Source organism: Lepisosteus platostomus, chromosome 5 (assembly GCF_059453375.1).
Source record: "Lepisosteus platostomus isolate fLepPlt1 chromosome 5, fLepPlt1.hap1, whole genome shotgun sequence".
Taxonomy (NCBI): Eukaryota; Metazoa; Chordata; class Actinopteri; order Semionotiformes; family Lepisosteidae; genus Lepisosteus; species Lepisosteus platostomus.
In genome coordinates this window covers 32,406,087-32,424,781 of record NC_142615.1, presented here as the reverse complement: position 1 = coordinate 32,424,781, position 18,695 = coordinate 32,406,087, and the positions used below count along the sequence as shown (strand labels likewise).

The 18,695-nt window shown below is 40.7% G+C and overlaps 2 non-coding genes across 2 annotated transcripts; both read left to right on the top strand.

The window, feature by feature from the left end:
- Positions 1–4,392: 4,392 nt before the first annotated feature.
- trnal-uaa (transfer RNA leucine (anticodon UAA)) lies at positions 4,393–4,475 on the top strand. Its single transcript has one exon. It is a non-coding gene; the product is annotated as a tRNA-Leu (tRNA).
- A 4,057-nt stretch (positions 4,476–8,532) lies between these two features.
- On the top strand, positions 8,533–8,606 carry trnan-guu (transfer RNA asparagine (anticodon GUU)). Its single transcript has one exon. It is a non-coding gene; the product is annotated as a tRNA-Asn (tRNA).
- The last annotated feature ends 10,089 nt before the right edge of the window (positions 8,607–18,695 follow it).

Below are 18,695 nucleotides of genomic sequence, written 5' to 3'. Positions count from 1 at the left end.
ATGAAGGCACCAGAAATACACTGGGAACAAATGACCGGTCGCTCAAGACCTCTGTGAACTCAAAAAGAGGCTGTTTCCGCCTGGTTTTGAACCAGGGACCTTGCACATGTTAAGCAAACATGATAGACGCTACACTACGGAAACCTGCACACACCCCTTCTGGTGTCTCGCTTGCGTTTCGGGCTGAGAAAGCTTTCCAAAAAGGGTCAACTATATTGACAATACTACTGACAGCAGGAGGATTAAAATATTCTTTTCTCACCAGCTTATTAAAAACAGCTCCCATGATGTTCAAACCGTCTTTATACACAGAACACTGACATAGCTTTGTGTTCTGAATCTCTTTTTCTCGTGCTTTTATTTAATGTGGCACAATGCACTGGTATAGGGGTATTCTGTTCACAAACCAATAGCATTTAAACCACAGAACCCACAATGCTGCAAGTAAGTGTTTTGCACACTAAGCAGGTCCTCTGACTTTTCCCAGCTTTGTTTTGGGTTGTGGAACCTTTATTTTTTTAGGATTTTTTGAAGATAACACTACAGGTAATACACTGGGATAGGTGGGTCGTCTTCATGGCTCAATAGCATTTCAAATACAACAGCCACACTGCTGAAACCAAGTGTTTTACACACCAGACAGCCCCCCGAACCTTATACAACCTCGCTTTGAGTTGTGGAACATTTCTTTATTTTTTAATGATTTTTTTACTGTAATCAAGTGATGTGCTCACTAGGCAGGCCTCCTGACCTTTCACAGTCATGCTTTGTTGTGTGCAACTTTAATTATCTTTTTAGGATTTTTTGAACATGGCAACTTCCACCGAGATGGGTGGGGGGTGTGGGGGTGCTCTTCAATAGCTTTTTCATCTATACACACAAACGGATGTAACCAAGACACTCAGAACCTGTCACGCAGGGGCTGACTGCTGAGGATAGGGATCCATTGCGGTGCCCTTGGTAGGGTTGGCACGAGACGCAGGCGTAGTCGGAGTAAACAGGCAGGGGTCCGAGTCCGGGAAGGTGTAGTACAGGCGTAGGCAAAGAATCGACAGACGAAGGCGTAGTCGAGGGACTGGCAGGGGTCGGAGTTCAGGAAGGCGTAGAAGTTGCGTCGGTAGACAGAGGCATAAAAGAAGAGACAGGCTTGGGTCAGGATCCGAGAAAGCATAAAACGGGCGAAGGTACAAAATCGAGTGGCTAAAGCGGTAGTCGGAAAAGCGGGGTCGAGGTCCAGGGGAGAAGTCATAGTAAGGCAAAGGCGTAGTTAGTAGGTAAGCTCCGGGAGAGAATCTCAATCGTGAGCAATGACCGGGGGACAGATGAGGGTTTAAGTAGAGGACTGATTGACGTGTGCACGTTTGGTATGGGGAGAGCTCGAGGGAATGCGGGAGCGCTTGCCTGCGTGAGGGAGATTCGTGACAGAACCAACAAAATCAACCTGAACTCATAGAAAAACAAGAATGCCCCCGAGACACCTGCAACCCCCTCCTGGACCACTCTGGTATCAACACCCCCAAACCCATCCATACCAGCTAACAAGACTCAGAATCGGTGCAACCCTCCAACCTGGACCAAGAGCAGGATGGGACAAGAACCTGCACCACACTACGTACACAGGTTTGTATTTTTGGCTGAAGATGAAAATGTCTAACATAGATTGTTTTGGTTCTAGCAAACAATAATAATAGTTGTTAAAATCCAAACACACATAATGAGATCCCTCTGTCAGTATGTGTAACATTCTGGGTCTGAGCTCCTCTGTATTTGGGCTAAAGAGAGTTCAACAACATTATTAAATGCACTGACATCATAATCTGACAAGAGACATTGTTTAGGGGAGACTTGACCACCCACTGTCCCCCTGGTATCGTGAAGTTCATTGTCCTTTAGCTTTCCAAAACCAGAATCACTTGGGACTCCGGGGAGATCGGTGTATGCAAAATATGAATTCTTTATGCAAGAAATTGTATATGGTCAATATAGCGATCATATCTTATCAGCAGATGGTAATCTCCAAGGAACAATCTCTGGCCATCACAGAGGGCAGTCACCACCCCGGGCAGGAGCGCTTCACCCCACTGCCCTCAGGCAAGAGATATAAGAGCATACAGACACTTACCACAAGATTCTTCAATAGCTTCTATCCACAAGCAGTGAGACTGGCGAACACATTTAGCCATCCCCCTCGGACCACACCTACACCATGACCATCTACCTCTTTATGATTTCTTATCAATTGCACATCTCCAGTCATTGTTTACACATCTGTGTTGTTTACATTCAAACTGTCTACATGTTTACTTGCACATTGTCTATTGTTTGTTTGTACATTGTCTTGATGCACTGTTTGCACTTTGTTTTGTTTTTTACACTTGTTTTACAATCGAGAGACTTTCTGTAAGAATTCCATTGTACCAGTACCGGTTAGATATGGCAATAAAGTTCAAGTTCAAGTTCAAGTTCAAGTTCACAAGTAATAGGTTTATTCCATGCTGAAAAATGATCAAATGATTGATGAACCCAAGTGATTTGAAAGAAATGTTCCACAACTCAAAGCGAGGTTGTATAAGGTTAGGGGAGCTGTCTGGTGTGTAAAACACCTGGTTGCAGCACTGTGGCTGTTGTATTTGAAATTCTATTGAGCCATGAAGTCGACCCACCTATCGCACAGTATTACCTGTAGTGTTATCTTCTGAAAATCATTACAAAATAAAGAAAGGGGCCACAGCCACATCAAGGTTGTATAAGGTTAGGGGGCCTGTCTGGTGTGTAGAACACTTGATTTCAAGAGTGTGGCTGTTGTATTAGAAATGCTATTGAGCCATGAAATCGACCCACCTATCGCACTGTATTTACCTGTGGTGTTATCTTCCGAAAATCATTACAAAATAAAGAATGGGGCCACAGCCACAGCAAGTTTGTATAAGGTTAGGGGGCCTGTCTGGTGTGTAAAACACTTGATTTCAACAGTGTGGCTGTTGTATTTGAAATGCTATTGAGCCATGAAGAAGACCCACCTATCGCACTGTATTTACCTGTGGTGTTATCTTCCGAAAATCATTACAAAATAAAGAAAGGGGCCACAGCCACAGCAAGGTTGTATAAGGTTAGGGGGCCTGTCTGGTGTGGAAAGCACTTGGTTTCAGCAGTGTGGCTGTTGTATTTGAATGCTATTGAGCCATGAAGTCAACCCACCTATCCCAGTGTATTACCTGTAGTGTTATCTTCAGAAAATCATAAAAAAATAAAGGTTCCACAACCCAAAACAAAGCTGGGAAAAGTCAGAGGACCTGCTTAGTGTGCAAAACACTTACTTGCAGCATTGTGGGTGCTTTGGTTTAAATGCTATTGGTTTGTGAACAGAATACCCCTATACCAGTGCATTGTGCCACATAAAATAAAAGCATAAGAAAAAGAGATTCAGAACACAAAGCTGTGTCAGTGTTCTGTGTAAAAAGTCGGTATGAACATCATGGGAGCTGTTTTTAATAAGCCGCTGAGTAAAGAATATTTTAATCTTGCTGCTGTCAGTAGTATTGTGAATATAGTTGACCCTTACCTGAATGAAAACAGGACGTAAAGGAAGGGTTTCAGAAATCAAACAAAGTTTTAATCCCATGCTTACAGTCTGGGTAATTGGAGACTGTGCTGTTCTGCTTCCTATGGTCATATATGGGTTTTTCGCACGAAGCCGTATTGAACAGTATTTCTCATGTTGTGAACGTGTGCACACAGCGGTCCCCCGGGTTCCAGTTCGTGCGTAATTACGCATCGATGAAAAACCGGAGGTTTAAAAAAAGAGCTTTAAAATGGTCTTTAAAATGAATTTGGTTTGAAGGCGTTCTGTGCTTCCATTGCGGAGATATGGACAAAAGAATATTCATGCTTGGTAAAAAAATGTCATAAAAACGAAAAAGTAAAGGCTGAGAAAGCATTCACAATGTATTTTATACACAAAGGAAGTATTCTCGCAACTCTAAGAGGTTTTGTGTAAACGCTACAGGCGTGCCAACATCTTTTTCGAACTTCAAGCTGTTTACCCCGGTTGGCTCTTCTCTCTTGCAGGGTGATGGCAAACTTCTTGAGAGAGGGAGTCTCCTACGTAAGGCTGCTCTTTGTCAAGAGTGGAGACAACAGAAACAGACTTCAAACCGACATTAATTACTGAGAGCAGGCGAAAATGTCTTTGGAAAAGAGGAAATGACTGCTGACCGTAAACAGAGCTCACGCTCAGCTCCGGACAAGTGCTCCTCGTTAGTATAGTGCTGAGTACCCCTGCTTGTTGCGCGGGTGACTGGGGTACGTTTCTGTGACAGGGCGCTGGTTTAATTTTTTTTAATTGTTGAATCATATTTAAATGTTAAACAACTGAGCAGCATTTCGCTGTAGACCAGGATGGCCGAGTGGTTAAGGCGTTGGACTTAAGATCCAATGGACAAATGTCCACGTGGGTTCAATCCCCACTCCTGGTAGTGTTGCAATAAGTTTTAAGTGACAGAACACTTTGATGATTTACACTCTATTTAAATATGAATTTATTAAATTTCAGTTCAGTTCTCTTCACTCCCACTCCCTGGCATAACTGAGCTCTCACTATCGCATACTGAAGGCTTTACATGCATTAGCTGTGATACAGCTCCCAATAAAGCCGGAATCAAACAGTTTGTTCTGTTTCTCATGGTGATCAACTTCTCGATCCAAATGAAATGTTTAATATGATGCATCGAGAAAAAAAAAGGAGTGAATTTCCGCCTGTAATGATTAATGCCCCATCAAACATTTTGTAACACCCCCGGAAGATTATACAGTAGAATACTGGTTTGTGGCTTAAATTCAAGGTAAACAAGACTAAGGAAACGAGTTGGAAACTTGATGTCGAACTGGAATTTAAGTACCCGGAATATTTCACTACATTTGGCAATATGTGCCAGAGAGGAGCACTTTAGATCCCTTCGATAGCTCAGTTGGTAGTGTGGCTGACTGTATTAGAAACATTTAGGAATCCTTAAGTCACTGTTTCGACTCCAGCTCGAAGGAAGGTGCTTTTGTGAACTTTAATCAAATAGTTAAAATAGCGAATCTTTTTCACTCAGACGTTGATCAAAAGCTCAATAAACAATGAAGCAGAGGCTGTTGTTCCGAATTCAGCTAACATCTGGTTGTCTTGTTTTGGCCATGATCTGATTAAGGGACTACACTGTCTGATTTGTAATTCAAAAGTAGATACAAATGTCACTGTTTTCAAAGGATAGGTACTTAATTGGCTTTATGATTTGGTATTGATTTTGTATCATTATATTATTATGTTTATGCTTTCTGTGTTTTTTATCGTATTCTGAACTTATTTTTTAAACAAATGCTAACAAAGACAAATACAGCACACATCTGTTTATACCAGCGGTGAATTGTACATTTTTATTAAGTACAATCTACTGTATTTTTAGAAACAAATGGCATACTGTGCACGATATGTTGCAGAAACACAACCTGATATATTATTTTAATCATTTGACAAGTATGAGGTCCCGGATCCAAATCTTCAGTTCTGATTTTTTTTAAAGTGATATCTTCTCTTCCTCTCATGGAAATCACAAGATGTGAGCAAATGTTTTTTGTACTTTTTTTTTCACGTTGCGATCCAAAGAGCCTCAGACGCACAGTCTGACAGTAACCAAACCAGAATGGATTCTGCTGGGAGCCGGACTGAGCTCATTCTCACTCCCTGTGCTGAAAACAGAATCTCTCGTCCCCGAACATCGTCTACAGCTGCTAGATATTGCTCTGCGTCCTACTGCTCCAGCAATTCCTTTGACCAAAGACAGATCACTTGTGTGCTTTTAAACTTCTTGCTGCTACAGGCTCTTTGATGGCTCATGCTGATCGTCCTGTGGATCTGAAAGAAAATGTTAAAGCTGGTAAATGTTTGATTGTAATTTGCATCTAGCTACAACGTCCCTGGAAAAGATAATTTATTAGTTGCATGCAATGGGAATCTTTTACTTCACGTATGGTAGTGGAAATAGTTTTAAAAATGTTTTCTAAAGAAGATTGTATTGCCAGGACCTGCCTTTAGCGCTCAGTAGCAATGACGCTGTTGATATAGATGGACAAGAATTTAAGATGAATTGATGATCTAAGCTAAAATAGCCCTAACACGCTTCCTGTAACAGTGTTTGTATTTATAGCAAGTAATATTCTTTTTCAAACCCGAACGTTGCTTTTGCATTAAGTGTTATGTAACCATTAGCGGTTTTGTAGCTTCTGAAGAGCGCACTTTTCCAAACTGAAGCCTATAAGAACATTATTCAAGATGCACCATGGCCCAGAATCATGCATCGGGACAAGGATTAACATCCATTGAAAGTACTCCCAAATAAAAGATTTGACCGAAAAATTAAAAGAGTAGGCAAGTATTAAAACAACACCATAACTTCTTGACTTCCAATCTCTTTCCTGGTTCAGGCCATGTAAAATGACATATTCAGTGGAGTCATGCCGAAGTTGTGAGTTTAAGCCTCACCTGGAGCAGCCTGGTTTTCTGTCTTGCAGGTAAACAGTGTTCTGTGTTATTTGCTAAAGAGGAATCTGTGTTAATTGTGCTCCTCCTGGGAGAGGTCAAGATGAGAAGTTCACGAGGCTGGTGGTAAATATCCTGTCCAGGAATATCGGGGCTGTAGGGGGTCAGATCTATAGATGTAGTAAACACATTAGTGGAGACGGTGTGTCTGCTCTCCGTGAGAGAGCCGGGCGGGAAGAATAATCTGTGGTCTGGGAAGAAGAGACCCTCGTGGAAGAGCGGCGCTCCTCACAGGAGAGAATGAAAATAATCTTTTTAAGGGAGGCTGATTTTTCTCTTTGGGTGAATTAAAAACACTAGCTGTGAGTGACCTTGTGGTGCAATGGTAGCGTATCTGACTCCTGATCAAAAGGTTGTGTGTTCAAGTCATGTTGAGGTCAGCTGACGTGGTTGCTTTTGCTGAACCCGGAATTTACACCACGCAGTTGGGTTTTAGCTGTACACCACCTAGGTAATCTGAACAAAATAACAGAGCAGTACAGAACACCCAGTCAGGAGCTTATGCAGCGTTTCATCTTTAACACGACAAGAGAAAAGGCACACTGCACGTCCGCGAAACATTACGTCTGACTTTAGAGACAGTGACATCAGAGAATGGAAGTTTCAGACTGCTTTTTTGTTACAGGTTCAAGCAAACCTGAAAGTTAGGGAGTGTTTGGTCACTTTTGTATGAAAAAGTGTCTGAAGCCTGTAATTATAATTTGCCCTTTTTTAATTGTGGTTGAAATCCACTCCCATGTACCAAGACCTTACAGTATATTCATGTTTACTTAAATTACTAACTATTGGACTATTGGACATTAGTTGGTGTTTTTTTTTTGTAACGATTTGCTATTTCATGCAGGAAAGAAAGGAACCCAGACCCAACGTTTGCTTTCAGGTGCGGTTCATTTACATAATGGACATCTATTTCTGAGGAGCCTGATTTAAATCACACAACCCCGGTAGAAGTCGAATCGACAATCTTATAAACCGAAATCAGACGCGTTATCCATTAAACCACTAGCCCGTCACGTAAATGAATTGCACCATGGTGAGTTCAGCGCTGCTACTAGTAATACCCCACCCCCATCTTAAATTTCTGAGTGAGAACCGTGTTTTCTACATTTTTATCAGTTTTAAAAAATCAGTACTTTTAAGCAGACAAAGCCTTTATGTGTCGCTCTGAATTTCTAATTAATTTAGTGTTTTGTTCCACAACGGCGTGAAATGATCACGTCTTTCACTCTACTTCTCTCCAGTAGTAAAGCTTATCTTGCTAGGTGAGCATTTGCTCTGGTAAATTAGGTAACTTTTCATGTTAACTCACTTCTTCTAAACACAACATTTCCTGGTGCATGTTTTCTCCATGAAAAAATACATTTTCCCTTAGATGATTTCTCATTTAGTTTCATCAAAGAGTACAGAAAGAAGAAAGAAAGGAAAAGTGTCATAAATGAACTCTGTCGCCCTTGGGAGATGTCAAGCGCATTGGACATGAAAAGTGCCCAATAAAAGCCATTTCTCTTACAGTCGGGGCTCCTGTTCCGTGTAAAGGAGGCAGCTTGCTCAGCCGGCAGACTCAGGGCTTACTGAACACAGATGGCTCAGAGCGGTGTGTCCAAGCGGCTGTAAAAGAGGAGAATTCTGCCGGAACCGTAGCTGAGTCGGTTTAAGTACCTGTCTCGTTAACTGGAGATCCTGGCTCCAAATCCCAGCTGTGACTTTCTTCCTGTCTTTTTGTGCAGAAACTACCATCTTGGACAACCGCACAGGGCTTGATTTAGTTTAATGCATGAATGTATTTCCTTTCTGCAACAACTTGTTTTTCAAGAAATTCATGCAGCTTGTGAAAAATGAAATTTAATTCTTGGCTATCAGAGCAGAAGGAATATTGCTGACTGGCAAGAAAATGCAAGCTATATTTATTTTTTAACCGGAAAGGTGCAAATGGAGTAGAGCATTTCTCGTCAGTCCCTGTGGTGCAATCGGTGAGCACGTTCAGCTGTTAACTGAAAGGTTGGTGGTTCAAGCCCACCCAGGGATGTTCTTCTTATTATTGTCAATGTAAACACTGCCTCCGCTAAAGCCGAAACCTTAACCCTCTTTATATTTACCGAAAATGCGAGTCTTTTGCCCGTGTCCAAGAACAACACTTGAGACCGGGGAAGTCCAATAGTGATCAACACCGCAACTCCCCAGACAACCATATTCACCCATGGAAACGTATCTTTGAAGGGCTGGCGGGAGATATCATTTACAGTACAGTAAAGAAAGTAATACTGAAGGGCTGGAAGTCCTGGAAAGGGTTAATAGAAGCTTCTTGCTTCTGCCCTGGAACAGAGCCCACAGCTGCCAGATCAGTGACCCCTGAGCCCAGTTCACAGAGAGGAGAACCAGGAGCTCTTTTATGTCTCTAAGAGGACTGGGAGAAAGGAGAAAAGGGGGAGATGTGACTTGAGTCCAGGCTGTTCTGTCTGATATTGTTCATGTAGCAGCACTGATTGTCTGAATATCTTCTGGTTTTGGATTGTGAGGATAGATAGCAGAACGGAGATGAGCTTCTGTCTGAGTGTGTCTAAGCTGTGAATCTGACTGAGAAGAGAATAATGTTTTTTTTTTATTCTGCCTCAGAATTTTTCTTCTTTGCCAAGTGGTGTTACATCCCCTTCAGAAACTCTGCACAGACTGCCAGAGAGAAGAGGAGAGAGAGATGGACAGATAAGAGCACACGCAGCGAGAGAGACATATGTCTTGATTTACTTTGAAGCAAGTGTTCATTTCCCTTCTGGAACAAGTTGTTTCTGAACTTCAAGAAATTCAAACAACTTATGAAAGATAAAATACAAGTCTTGCTTATCAGGACAGAAGAAATACCGCAGGAAAATGAAAGTGATTTTTCTCCTTTAAACGAAAAGTGGAGAAAAACAACGGCAGGGCATTTCCGTCGGCTTGATTTAGCTTAATACAAGTATTCACTTCCTTTTCTGTAGATTACAGCCTGCAAAAGATTAAATAAAGTTATTGGTTTTTCATGGTCAGTGCAGGAGAAATACTGCTGGCTGGCAGGAAAATGTCAGTATTTTATTTTAACTACAAATGTGCGAATGGCAAGAAGCAATGTGAGTTTGTTTCTGTGCAGTTATTAAACAAAGGGCTGGTGGTTCAAACCCACTCAGGGATGTGCTTCAGATTGTTCTGCTGTAACCATAATCTCTGTTTAAACTTGATGGGATTTCTTTGTAAACCCTCTTGATCTTTGCAGGAAATGTACATTTTACTCGTGTGAAACTACATGTAAACAATTAAGTACTTAAGTCAATGTTCAAGAGAACCATTTTCACGTGTGGAATTTTATCTTCAACTGGCTGTCAGGAGAATTCAGTTATACACCCGTTGTATCCTTAGCAAAAATATTTTAAAATTAGATCACAGATTTGTTGGAGAACTTGACAATCCTTGACAATCATTAAATGAGCATTATACAAATGTGTATAATGCTCGCTGTATCATGTAGTGGAAATCTAATGAGTTAATTGATTCTTAAAAATGTAGAGAGCTTTACAAAAAAATATATTGGTGCTTTTAGATAATATTTCAAGGATATAACTGCTATGCTACAGTACGTGCAGAATTTTAGAAAACAGTTCGTCAACAAAGTGTTTAGGTTAGTTTAGAAGACAATGTACCAAAACAATATATGCTGTCTGGGTCATTAGAATTAGCTGAAAGTAACTGATAAGCTTTGAATAACAAATCTAGTTTTTCTTCTCTCGCTCTATGATGTTATCTGTTTTCTCTTAGAGAAAGGGGAAGTTTTAGAAGGGACCAAGTGCTGAACTTTTTTACAGCGCAACGTCTTATAAAAACCCTGTACTGCTTGTAACAAATTGAGTCTCTGGTTGCACTTGGCGAAGTGGCAGCAGGGCTCCCAATATTGCAATATTGAAATAAAGACCTTACTCAGGTGAGAACTCTCTCTTGTGGCTTCCTTGATAGTTATATTTCCATGACAATCACCTGCAAGTACACAGCCACCACCACACTCATTCAAGGCCCCTCAGGACAATTCCGGATCACCCAGACAGCATCTTGTACCTCCAGCAACCTTATTTACTGTATCTCTTGCAGTAAATGCCCAGCCATCTACATTGGAGAAATAGGAAGGAGACTCGGAGACCGCTTCAGAGAACACGTCAGGGCTGTGAAGATTAAAGATCTCTCCAAGCCCATTGTTTCTCATTTCACCTCTGACGGCCACGACCACACTAATCTCTCCGTCTGTGTTCTCAAAGACAGTTTTCCGAACTCATACATCAGAAAGACCACCGAAACTAAAATTATTCTGCAGTTCGGATCAAAGTTCTAAAACCAGCGGTTGAAAAGCGTCTAGATACATAAAATGACAATTTCTCAAAAGTAAATTCTTAATCTTTTAAATATTGTCATCCATATATTTTCGTTTTTCTCTTTTTTACATAACACGCTTTCGAGAAATAGACTGTCTTGTAATGAAAGCTGCATTAGAAAATGTTTACCTAAATTAAAATCGGCAATATGTATTTTGCGTTATTCAGCTTTCTTAGCGCTTGGGTCTCGATTCAGATATTGCAATGAAAGCAACAGGGGAGTAAGTTTTCCTTTTCTAAATAAAGGTGATCTGCTCACAAGGAAGTATAAAAACTTCAGCGTTTACTTTTTGAAGACCGCAAATTGTCGAAACACTGTTGCTTCATAAGCTAATAAGTAAGGTTTCTGAGCACGCATTGTATTACTAATGCTATTATTAATTTAAAAAAAGCTTAAATTCACATAATGGAATTTGGACGGCTCAAAGTAGTCTATTCCTTGTACAACTTTACTTGCCCGCTGAGTAGAGTTTTAAGCAACGGCAGCAGATGTAGCAGTAATAGCAACAGCGTGGTTAGAGTGTCACAATACACTCTATGAAAGTATTGCGGCTTCAGATCGTTTTGTTCTGTTGAAGCTGCCTACAGGCTCTGAACTGTTGACATTGGCTGTGATCTTCTTTTCTCAGGTTTCATGAAATTCTTCACATATTTGAAATATTTCATTCGGGTTCGCCTAATACACGGTGCAACCCGTACCTGCAGCAGAATGCTGTGGCACATGAAGCCGTTTTGTTTATCGGTTGTAAGGATTGAGGAGCGTACTACAAATCGAGCAAGCGAAAAGAAAATTAAACAGGAGTCACTTTTTGGAGTCACTCAGGAGTCACTGAGTTATGTAGTTTTGAGACTAAATATCTGACTTTCAGTTTGAAGCGGTACAATGGATTCCAGGTCACATTCGTTCTTGATTCAGGATATATATGAGTGTGCTAATGGTTAAAACTATGTTTACATGAGGTACAAGCGGTAACATTTTCATTGCGAGAAGAAAGTCAGTCCGTGCACATTGTCAGGAACACTAAACCCACAGTGCCAGCAAACCTTTCGATAGTCTGTAGGTACTGCCATTGCAAATGTAACAGGTTGTTCATACACACATATGATATCGTTGCTATCTCGAAATTAGGTGATAATTTGGTATTTCTTAATTAGGAGAATTCAAGATTTTTTTCCTTGGTGGCAACAATGCGCTTCCGCAATAAATCATAGACTCTGCTTTTAAAATAGCTGCACCAGGCACATGGACACAGATAAACACTGATTTAAAATTCAGGAATATGAATGGTCAATTGCTTACAGTTGGGTTTTTTACGTTTCGTATTTAGCGATTTGTGTATCAATCTTTTAACAATTCATTAAAATGCTAACAATATGTAAAATAAAAACAACAGCACCGTTAAATGCTGGGGAGACGGGTAGTTTTTTTAACAATCAGATTCCAATCTCTAATGCTGTGTGTGAGAGCTTACGTAACTTTCCTTTTCTCACATTTTCTGACAACTATTCCAAAGGGGCACCCTGTCAACTCCTAACACTTTTACAAAATCTGCCTGCGTTTCATTTTTGTCGTTTTATTTTTTTTTTAAGTTCAATATTGATCGTAACTAAAGAAAATAATGATCACGAACAAAAAAAAGGGCTGAAGATGCGAGTCGCTCTTGAATCGGAGCTGGGTGACACGGGCTTCTGTTCTGATATGGTTGTACGTGAAGCAGGAGGAATCGCTTCACTCGTATGGAGGATGAACTGAATCAGCAGCGAGACATGTCAATCAGGCAGGAGTTGAACCTACAATCTCCTGATGAAAAAGCGTTATCCATTAAGCTACTGGCCCTGGTCTTATGACTTAACTTCACCATAGAGAACTCAGCGTCACTACTAGTAATACATCACCTCCAGTCCAAAATTTCTAAGCAAAAAAATATAATATATATATATAATTATACGTATATATTGTAACGCTTACGGCCGACAAGCAGTGTGTGTAAGAGCCGGCGTACCAGAGCGGGTGACGTCACCGCCCTTCCCTGTGATAGCAGGACCACAGCTACTGGGCTGTGGAGAGATCTCTCTTTGGCTCACGGGGCTAGGTCGCTGCAGAGAGACGCGGAAGTCCCGGGTTCGAGCCACCTATACTTTGGGCCGACCAGATGCGGCAAGGGCGCCCGCCTGAGCCCCCGTTGCGTTACAATATAATATCTTTAAAAAAGACAAAGGATTTGTGTGTCGCGCTAAAATTCCGCTTAATTTTGAATGCAAATAAAAACCATTTTCTTCCAAGAAATCATATTTTTTTCTCATCCTTCATACTATACGTGTCTCTTGTAGTCGTAAAGCATTTTGATTTAAAACGGAGCCTGATACACGATACCGTCTGGTTTCAGCCTCACAAACACGTCCGGACCTCCGCTGAACGATCACCAATCAATAACATTCGAACTCTGATCCTGCGCTCCCGTTCATTTGTGAGAGGAGAAGACACTGAAATAGTCGTGTGAAAGTGGATTGTGCACCTGCGCCACATACAAACGCTCATACTAATCCACCACACGCTGGAAGCTCTGGAAGGCAACGTAAATATTGCTCTGCCAGTTGGATGATTAGGTATACACGCTATATTTTAATTTAAATATAAATTGAACCTATCAAAAAATCGATTTTAGATTCTAAATCGATTAATGTTAAAACTAATAAAGCTAATGTTTTTTTTTTTCAGGACTATATCTACTTTATTTAAAAGAAGTCTATCGTGATTGTAAAAATTAGATAAGGTGTACCAGCACAGGGAATGAGAATGAGCTCATTCCAGCCCCCAGCAGAATCCGTTCTGGTTTGGTCAGTGTCAGTGTTTGGATCGCAATGTGAAAAAAAATCGCTCTCATCGTATGACTTCAACTAGAGGAAGGGAAGATATCATGTTTAAAAAAATCAGGACTGAAGATAATGGGAACAGAATCCGGGGCCTCACACTAGTCAAATTATAAAATAATAATAATTAAAATATCAGGTTGTTTTATGCAGCAATTTGTGCATAGTACGTTTATTTTTCTTACAATAAAACAACAGCCTACTGTAGGTCATGCATTGACATATGCATGAACATGCGAAATGTCTCACTCCTGATTCAGCTCATGCTCTGTAGGAGTGAAGAGATTCCTCCTGTTTCTTGTACAGCCATATCAGAACAGAAACCTGTGTCACCCAGCTCTGATTCAAAAGTGCATCTTCAGCTTTTTTTCTGTTATTTTCTTTAGTTATGATCAATATTGAACATTTTCAAAGAAAAAGAAAAATAATCAAACACACAGGCAGGGTTTCGAAAAGTATTAGGAGTTGACAGGGTGCCCCTTCGGAATAGTCATCAGAAAATGTGAGAAAATGAAAGTTACGCAAACTCTCACACACAGCATTAGAGATTGAAATCTGATTATAAGAAAGTTACCTGTCTCCCCGTCGGTAATCAAACCCCAGTTTCCCGTGTGATAGGCAGGGATACACACCACTTTACTAACTAGGAGCGCTTGCTAGCTAGGCATTTACTCTTAAGGCTGCTACTGTTTCGGATTTCGACTTTTATTTTCATTCCTTCCAGAGGAGCGCATGAAAACGAGTTTCCAGCTGCGCCATCCACACTCCTGCTCCGCTATTGTCACAGCTCCTCCTTGTGCACGACCAACACCCATGGAGTCGGTTGTTTCATCTTTACAATCAAAATTGAAAAACCTTGGGGTTATATTCGACTCTGGCTTAACATTCGACCCACATGTACAGCATACTGTCAAAACATCTTTTTTTCACCTTAGAAATATCGCAAGACTACGCCCTATGCTATCATTAACTGTGGCTGAAAAGCTGATCAACATATTTGTATTCTCTCGAATTGACTACTGCAATGCTCTGCTCCCTGGGGTATCTAAATCTACTCTGAACAAGCTGCAGTATGTCCAAAATTCAGCAGCCAGAATCCTGACCAGACCTAGTGCAAGTGTTCACATTACTCCTATCCTGGAGTCCTTGCACTGGCTTCCGGTCAAATTCCGCGTAGACTTTAAAATCCTCATGCTCACCTACAAGGCTTTACATGGCTTGGCACCTCAATACCTGTCTGAACTTTTATCGCCCTACTCCCCACCTCGCAAACTCCGCTCTTCAAATTCTGCCCTCCTTACTGTCCCCCAAGCCCGTCTACATTGTATGGGCGACAGGGCCTTCTCCTGCTATGCCCCCAAGCTCTGGAACTCCTTCCCCAAGGATATTAGAGAGTCACCTTCTCTAAACTCCTTCAAATTCAGACTCAAAACCCTCCTTTTCAGAAAAGCCTTTACTTAACTGGTTCCATTCTTCACCCCTGTGCTCTTCTTAATACCATCTTCCACGGTCTCCTCTATTGTTATTGTTGTATTGTTGTAATTATAATTGTGTCCTGTCTTGTGAAATTTTCTTATTTATTGTTGTAGTCTTCTTATTTATTGTTATTGTCATCCTGTAAAGCGCTTTGAGAAGCCACCTTTAAAGGCGCCATATAAAATAAAGTTTATTATTATTATTATATTATTTACTAATTAGGTTTTCAAAGGCTGGAAGTAGGGCACAAGACACGCGAACCCTATAAGCATCCTTATCTGCTTCCAGCTGCGAAATGTCATTTGTGGATGCTGAATAATTTATTTCCAAGGCAGCAGTTTCAAGCAACTTAGCATTTTAAAAGTAGAGCAGTGCGTTTCCATGTTTATGCAGGCACACGATGACGTAAGGAGATTCCCGTACTCGGCAGGACTTGAACCTACACAGGGAGACCCTGATGGACTTCAAGTCTATCGCCTTAACCACAAAAATACAGCAGAACTCTTCAAACCAGATAAAACTGGCGACTTAAGTGTTCCCATCTGTTTCCACTACAGGCTTCCGCTTTACTAACTGAGATATCGGAGAAGCGAAAGCTTATTTTACAGATACAGCCCAATCTCAAGGTTGTGAATTCGAGCTCCACACTGGCGAGAAATTCCATAGGTAATGATAAAATTTACTTGCATGCTAATCAATAGAAATATTAATAAACTATTCCCGATACCAGTTTCACAGTGACTTTGTAGGTGACGTATTCTTATGAGAATAAGGTTTCGTATGCGATCAATAACAGCACCGGAAAGAAAAGACCTTCCACTAAGGGAATTCACTAAGTGAAGCCAAGACGTAATCAGAAAATAGACATTTAATCACTTTGCATGTTCTTTAGTGTTTTTATATATACATACCGATAGACGTTCAAGGCGTTCTAGTCGCTGTACTCTTCCTAGATTATCTAAACGAAATCACAGTACAGTACAGGACTCGCAGTGAGGAGCTCACGCAACGACTACTCTTGAACACAACAAAAGTAAAGGCACACGGCACATCTGTGGCACATCACGTCCGAGTTTAGTGACAACTACCTTAGAGATTGTAAGATGGGAAGCTTTTAGATCACTTTTTTAAAAGTTCAAGCAGACCCGAAGAGACATTTCAGAATCCCAGTCAAATCCAGTACGATTGCTGGATCCTTCGAATTCGACTGAACTATAGCACAGATCTGCAGTCCACCATTAGAATACTGTGGGTGTGGTGTATAAGCCATACCGCCCAAAATAGTTCTAAAACAGGAGACGCATCCTCGTTTAGGAACGTGGTATAAAGTGAAATGATATTGGAAGAGTCCTACGTTTGAACAGTTCAAAATAGATGTAAAGGGGTATTTACAGACTCTTTTGAAATGTAAGAACAAGCTGTGCGGACCTTATCTTTATTTACCTTGTGTAATCCTTTTTCATAAAGTGTAATTGTATTATAGCATGTGCCCCTGCCGATGTTATTGATATTTTATATGTGCTCTTGTTTGTATTGTATGTAGTTTTGTTGTTTTCAGCTGACTTCAAATGAAAGGGAATGAATTGCTTTTTCACAGTCTCTCGAGAAACTCAGTTTAAATGCCCTCCATTTTAATGTTGGTTGTGCTTGCGTGCTGCTTCTGTCTGTGAAACTTGAATGTTCTGCTTCTTCACACCGAATCGTTGGCAGGGGTTGAGCTTGTTATATAATAATTATAATAAATAGCTTTATTTTATATTGCACCTTTAAAGGTGGCAATCTACATGAGAGCGCATGTAACAGCACAGGACACCCAGTTAGGAGCTCACACAGCTTTCAGCTCAGTGTGCAGCGCTCTCTTGCCTTCCTGAAGATGACGTTAAATTAGTTAAAATCATGTGATAGTTAACAAAGCTTAATAGTGAAATAGCCAGCACAAATGGTTGCGTTTGTGATTTTGTCACTTCTCTACTACAGCAGTATCGATAAAAGAAACTCTGATACCACTAAAGCACTGCACAACTGAATTCGGGAGAATAATATTAGGGATTCTGAGCGATGTCTGCATACAAGCAATCCAATACAGATGCTGAAGTCTTTAAATATTGACTCTCCCTGTTGTGCTGCCTTTTCCTTGAAGGAAAACTATTCAACTGGAAGAATGTTTATCGCAGGTTTAAAACTTGCTGTTGCTATTTGGAGAAATCCACAAACTCGTGTTTTTCTTGTGTTTTAAAAGACAGCCATACCCACTGACAAAATAACGACACTGCTGCTGATTTTTTCCGGAGCCGAATCACAGTTGACCTTTGTGAACCAATTGATGAAGCCGACCCAGTGAATACTATGGCAGAAGGTGGAAGAGCGTTCAACTTTATAACTACCGCAAGCACAGGAACAACAGCAAGAAGCAGAATCAATTTCCCATTGAATGGTGCTGTTGTTTAAGGTATGCGTTGTGAACGCATGCAGAGAATCCCACAATTTCTTCTAAACTTGATAAAGTATTCCTGATGGAGCGCTGTGTGCAAAGATTTCATAAACTGTACTCCTGCTGACAATTCGGTGTGAAAAAGCAGAGCATTCGAGTTTCACTGACAAAAGCTGAATGCAAGACAAAAGCAATATTAAATGGAATTGACAGCACACTACGATTCGCACTGACTGAAAAGTTATCTCGGCAGCTGTTGTTCCCCGCATGAAGCTGAAAGGGTCAATGACCATTTCTGTTGAGAAGACAAATTAAAGCTTTTTTCTGCCTTGATGTTGAGCTGACAAAGACTATTTTGAAAGATATCCCAATCTCTCGACAGACTGTCGAATAAATTCTTAACTGATTAAATTCTCATCGTTAGCAAGGTCTTAAAATAGAAGAAACTGGCAGCAGCGGAATTTGAACCCATGCCTCCGAAAAGACTGTAGCCTAAAATCCAGCACATTAGACCACCCAGCCATACTACCTTCTGCAGCACATTCCTTCCTCACATTACTCAATTAAAGAACACTGGGCTTTAGCTCTTGTCCAACATGGAAACGACTGTACCTTCGTTTTATGAGATATTTCCTGTCACTTGGTGAAATCTCAACTTCTTTGGCAGCTCTGAATATAGTTCTTCTTTGAAACAGACTTCAGACCTTTTATTTAATTTATAAAGGAGGGCACATTCCAAAATGTGTAATTCCTGTTTTAGAAAAGCTCTGGGCAGTGTGTCTTCTTTTAACGCACAAACAGTGTTCTAACTGTATACTGTAGATCAGTGCAGCTATCGTACTGGATTTAGCTGGGATTCTCAAATTTTTCTTAAGAAGGTATTCAGGGTTGCTTAAAACTTGAATAAAAAAGTGATCTGAAACTACCTACTGTACCTTCCAATCTCTGA